Source organism: Cibotium barometz, chromosome 61, assembly GCF_041138505.1.
Source record: "Cibotium barometz isolate CiBa-2024 chromosome 61, ASM4113850v1, whole genome shotgun sequence".
NCBI classification, from domain to species: domain Eukaryota; kingdom Viridiplantae; phylum Streptophyta; class Polypodiopsida; order Cyatheales; family Cibotiaceae; genus Cibotium; species Cibotium barometz.
In genome coordinates, this window is record NC_141106.1 from 13,099,065 (window position 1) to 13,105,796 (window position 6,732).

Consider the following 6,732-nt stretch of genomic DNA (forward strand, 5'->3'; position numbering starts at 1 on the left):
GCTGAAAATCTTCTTCTGCACACAACACTCAACACACCATATACAAAGATAAGAGTATACACAATATGAAAAGGTACTCAACCAAATACATACTAGGGTTCTCTATAGTGTGAACCCAACTAAATGAGCTGGCACTATAACTATGCCATTCTCTAGAATGGCTATCAAACAGCCTATCATCCCACTGGCCGCATATCACCCATGATCTCACCAATAACCATGCCAGTGGTGTAAGTGTGGGGCCTATCCCCCAGGCGGGTCATTAGTGTCTACCGTCTCACTAGATGAGCTCGATATCTCAACAACCAAATACATACTAGGGTTCTCTATAGTGTGAACCCAACTAAATGAGCTGGCACTATAACTATGCCAGTCTCTAGAATGGATGTCACACATAGCCTGTCATCCCACTGGCTGCATATCACCCATGATCTCACCAACCATGCCAGTGGTGTAAGTGTGGGGCCTATCCCCCAAGCAGGTCATCAGTGTCCGCCACTAGATGAACTCGATATCTCCACTCCCCCTCGAGCTCAACTCCATCTCATGTACACCAAGCAAAGCCCTGAATCTGCAAAGCTTCTCTATACCCAATGCTTTGGTGAAGATGTCAACGACCTGATCCTATGTGCTGACATAAACAAGGTCAACGTCTCTTGCCAAAACCTTCTCTCTGACAAAATGGTAGTAGACCTCTATATGCTTCGTGCAAGCATAAAAAACTGGGTTCCTGGCCAACTGTATACTGCTAATGTTGTCACAGAAAATGACAACTTGTCTATCCCACCACTAACAGACCCAAATCTGCAAAAGTAGCTTTCTCAACCAGGCTATCTCACATGCTGCCATAGCAACACCTCTATACTCGGCCTCTATGTACTGGATAGAGCAACCGTAGGAGGCTGCTTCTTGCTTCTCCAAGTTACAGCAGCACTCCCCAAAGAAAACATGAAGCCACTAGTAGATCTTCTATCTGAGATACTACCAGCCTAATCAGCATCTGTGTACCCATGTCTCTGTCCCAGTTTCATAAAATAGTCCACAATGCAAAGTAGACCTCACATACCTCAGTATGAGTCTCAATGCATCCAAATGCGACTTCCGAGGAACCTGCATAAACTGACTCACCAACCCAATAACATAGCTCAAATCTCACCTGGTGATCATCATGTAGATCAACCTATACATAGTAGGATCCTCCAAAATCTCTCTTGAATCTGCACTCAACTTGCCATTCTGATCCAATGGCACTGAGATAGGCTTACAACCTGTCATATCATACTTGGACAACATGTCCAAGCCATACCGTCTCTGTAGTAATCCAATACCATGTGGTGGCCTAATCACCTCAATGCCCAAGAAATATCTAAGCTCCCCCAGATCCTTCATCTCAAACTTCTATCTAAGCAAGATCTTTACATCAAAGATCTCTGCATCATGGTCCCTCGTAATGATCAGGTCATCTACATAGATGACAACAGCACAACCCCTCCATCACTGTGTCTCACATACATCGAGAAATCTGCATTGGCTACATGAAAGCCAATAGTAACAAGATATTTAAAAATCTTGTCAGACCATGCTCTTGGTGCTTGTTTTAAGCCATACAAGGCTTTCTTCAACCTGCAAACATGCTCGGGGTGACTCACATCCTCATAATCAGGTGGCTGCAACATATACAACTCTTCTTGCAAATCCCCATGCAAGAATGCATTCTTTACATCCATCTAATGTAAAGACCATTGCTTTAACGTAGCCACTGCTATCACAACTCTCACTGTTGCCATCTTGGCAACTGGGCTGAAAGTTTCCTCATAATCAATGCCATATGTCTACGCATATCCTTTGTACTTGCTTATGCTTCCATCACTGTTATGTTTTACTTTGTACACCCACTTGCATCCAATGGCTTTCTTGCCTTCAGGCAATTGCACTAAATCCCAAGTCTCATTTCCATATAGTGCATCCATCTCCTCATCCATAGCTTTCTCCCAACACACATTTCCAACAGCCTCATCAATGCATGTGGGCTCAACAACATGCACAACTTTTGCCATGTATGCATAGTGATGTGCCACATAACCATCATAGGTAAACCTCTGCATAGGATTCTTCACTCTCCCAGATCTTCGCAGCTTTACATTCATGGATTCCATAGCCTTCTTTACACAAGGTGTTCTCATAGCTGGTATCCCAAGATCCTTATCAAGGCTCATCTCTGAGCCACTAGACTCTCCATCAACATGAGAATGCCCTGCAGAAATGTTAGGCATACTAAGGGGCTTAACCACTTTCTCTTTGCCTTTATGTGATGTACTAATCACATTTGCAAGACTGGTATTATGACGCAGCTTGCCACTCCATGGTCTATCAACAACTGAACCACTAGATGAGGACTCTCCTGGTCTACTCAAAGACTGTGATTGTTGACTTGCATTCTGTGCAACCAACAGCTTCTTTTTCAGCAGCACACCAGCTACTCATCTCATCAAAAACAACATCCCTGCTTACCCTCAACTCACGTGTAGGAGGGTTATAACACCTGTATCACTTTTGCTCAAGGGAATACCCAATAAACACACATTTTTTGGCTTTTGGATCCAACTTAGTTCTTAGCTTATCTGGCACATGCACATATGCAATGCATCCAAAGACTTTCAGATGAGACAAATCAGGTTTTCTGCCAGTAAACCTCTCCTCTGGAGTTACATCATGTATGGCTGCAGTTGGAGTCCTGTTCATGATGTAAACTGCTGTAGAAACAACCTCAGCCCAATAGCTATGCGGCATATTCTTCTCTCCCATCAATGCTCGCGCAATCTCAGCAATGTGCCTATTTTTTCACTCAGCAACTCCATTTGGCTGCGGAGTGTATCTGCATGTAAACTGTCTCTAAATACCATTCTTCTGCAAAAATTCAGAGAACTCATTGGAGAAGTACTCTCCCCCTCCATCTAATCTTAGGCACTTTACATGTTTCCCTGTTTGCTTTTCAACCATAACTCTGAAATTCTGAAAATGAGTGAACACCTCACTCTTTTGCTTCATGAAGTATACCCACACTTTCCTTGTATGGTCATCAATAAATGTTACATAATACCTGCAGCCACCCATAGACATGGTCTTCATAGAACCCCATACATGTAAATGCACAACATCTAGTGCATTTTTGCTCACATTTCTGTCACGTGGAAATACATGCTTTGTTTGCTTTCCAAATTGGCATGCTTCACATATTTTCTGTATACCTTTAACTTTAAACTTTGGCAGCCCTGTCACAATTCCTTTAGTCTACATCATGTCCAATTCTTTTATGCCAAATGTCTGTGTCTGCAACAATTCCTGAACCATTTGCATACATCACAGCACTCACTTCAGGGACATGTTTACATTCATTGTAAACATTTTGCCCACTCTGTTGCCTTTTGCAACCAACCTGCACTTGTCTTTAAAGTCTTCAACATAACAACCATCAGGGGTTAAACCAAACCTGCAAACCCTACTCAATCATCTGGCCAACTGAAACCAGATTCTTTGTTATGTTCGAAACATGAAGTACATCTGCAAGGTACTTCACTTTGCCATCCTGCATAGACAATGTCACATCTCCAACATGGGAAATTGGATGAGCAGTGTCATCCCCTATTTCCACAAAACTTGGTCTTTCAAGGTTTTTCATCTCCTTGAACCACTTCCCATGACTTGTCATGTGGTTCGAAGCACCTGAATCAATGTACCATACATCATCTTTATGTGCTGCTTCAACATTTTTAGACATGGCATTAATGACATGCTGCATAACAAACAACCTTTCATTATCCTTATTGTTTCTGCTCGAGGATGCATAGTTGTTTTGCTGCAATTTCCCATTTTGCATGCCAGCCTGCTTCTTTAACAATCTGCCTGCACATGTCCATGCTTACCATAGTAAAAGCATCCACGTGTATCATTATACTGCCTTTGCAATTTCCACGACCTCTCTGACTCCCCCTGCCTCTGAATTGGCCTCTTCCACCTGTGTTGTTGTTGTTATTGATTATTGTGAATTCTAGGACTGCTGCTGGCCATAATTCTGATTACTTGTTTGGCCACCTCCTTGGCTGTGTCCCCAAGGCCTCTCCTCTACACCTCGTCCTCTTCCTGAACTTGTGTAGAAGGCCTGTTACTCTGAACTATTTTTATTTTGTGAAGACCGTTGGTCTTCACCCACAAAGCTCTTCTCTTCTATAATCAACATAGACACCAAATCTGGGAAATTAGGAATGTTTTCTCGAGTCTAAATAGACGTCTTGAATGCCTTGTATTGTGGCCCGAGACCACGTAGATAGACTTCCACCTTATTATCATCATCTACTGAAACACCAATAGATGCAAGGGATTCCAAAATACCCTTGATCTTGAATGCATAGTCATTCACAGACATACTCTTTTTCTTCATAGTATGAAGTTCATTCTTCAACTGTATCTTTCATGCCTTGGCATTCGTTTCATAGAGTTTTACTAAGGTGTCCCATGCCTCCTTGGGGGACTTGGCATCTTGTATTATGTGCCCAATCATGGTGTCTTGTATACTGATAGAGAGCCAATACATAACTTTTCTGGCTCCGTGGTTCCAATCCTTGAACTCTTTCACATCTGCAGCAGTCGGATTGATCTCCAGTGCCTCTTCATGCTCACCTTCTATATGTAGTCCCAGTAACCCTTTCCCATCAAGAAATTTGTCAACCTGAACCTCCAAGTTGTTCTGGTCAAGCTTCTCAACAACAATCTGGTTTAGGCCATCATTTGACATCTTGCCAGACACAAATTTACCAGAAATAGCACTCTGGTTTTGTCTTGCACAAACTGCTGTATTTTCTGCAACGGTACTGTACTACACTCAAATGTCACAACCAGTGACCTCACTGTGCATACATACACTCAATGGCAACTCTTTGACCTCCTTGCAGCACACACAATGTCTGCACAACCAATCTGTCTTCCTCCAGTTCTTAAAACAGAGTTTTGCATAGAATCAATGACTTACTCACAGTGCTCAAACTCGCCTGCTTTCCAAAAAATGGAGGTCCTAACGCACCCGAAACTCTTTTTTTACCCAAAAAATAGGACTATATATTGTCCTATAGCTTTACTCTCGCAAAGAAAGCCGGTGCCTCCCGTAGAGCTCCCGCACAACAAGGGTGTAGTCGCCAACACAAATAGGGAAGAGTAGATGAAGCTCTTACCCCCGTACCGCTTCCTGTGCTTCTCTTGTTTGTAGCTCAGCCCTTACAATGAACCTGGCTCTGATACCATGAAAAGATGTAGGGGAGAAGAGAGCTTGAGCTCTTCCAAAGCACACACACTCACAAATCCCTAAAAGAGAACACACAAGGTGAGAGGCTGAAAATCTTCTTCTTCTTCACACAACACTCAACACACCATATACAAAGATAAGAGTACACACAATATGAAAAGGTACTCAACCAAATACATACTAGGGTTCTCTATAGTGTGAATCCAACTAAATGAGCTGGCGCTATAACTATGCCATTCTCTAGAATGGCTGTCACACAGCCTGTCATCCCACTGGCTGCATATCACCCATGATCTCACCAACCATGCCAGTGGTGTAAGTGTGGGGCCTATCCCCCAGGCGGGTCATCAGTGTCCATCGCCTCACTAGATGATCTTGATATCTCAACATGGTTTTGTGGCCTCCTTTGTCTCCATGTCCATATCCTTTGACTATTTTTGGTTATTCTTACCAGCAAACTTGAGTTCCTTCTTAGCTTTCTTGCCACCAACACCCTTCTTGGCACCCACTTGAGGACCACTTTTCTTTGAGGTACTTCCTGATTTAGTACCCTTGGTTTCTTTATGTGTGCCTTGTTGAGGAGCACCCTTGGTTTCTTTTTGTAGAGTTCCTTGCTTAAATGTAAAATGCTTTAGTGGGTGAATGTACATGCATTTTCTTCTTCTTCTTAGATGGAGAGGCTTGCCTTAGGGGTGGTGGAGAATCTGGATCATTTGGAGTAATTGAATTATTCAAAATAATATTGATAGCTCTTGCACAAACACTCCACATCCAAAACTCGTGATATCCAAGAGTCTGTCAAATTAAGAAAATTTCTCAGATTTAAGAACCAAGAACTATAGAAAATAAGTTAAAACATTAAGTAAAGATTTAATGCAAAAAATAGTGGGTTTTTAACTTAACCTACATTGCTATCAATCTCGGTATATTTAGACAAAAGATATTTCCACACATTGGCAATAACATGCCATCCATATGAGGTAGAATCTTTTTGTAAAGCCACTGGCTGATTCAGAAACTTATACTCTACCTCCTTTTTCAAATTTGGATATTCATCTTCAATACCCGCACAATAGCTCTCTTACATGCCCTATTAAAAATTAAATTTGAATATAAGGAAAAATAAAGTATAAAGGTCAATATTCAAGTTATTAAGGAGAACTACTTACAATTTAATCTGCACATGCATGCTAGTTAGGCTGTTCATGAGAATAACGCTCCTCTCAGAAGATTAATAACACAAGCACTCTAGTGTCCCCACTGGAAAAAAGTAAAAGAAATATTTAAGAAAGCGAATATCATATGTCAAATATTTAAACACATAGGAATCATAAGCTAGAGACGACCCTCTCTACATATGGCAAAACAACAAAACAAATGTTCTTATTTTTCATTGGCTTGAAATAGGATGCCAGCTCGAAAGTCTTCTTCTTCAT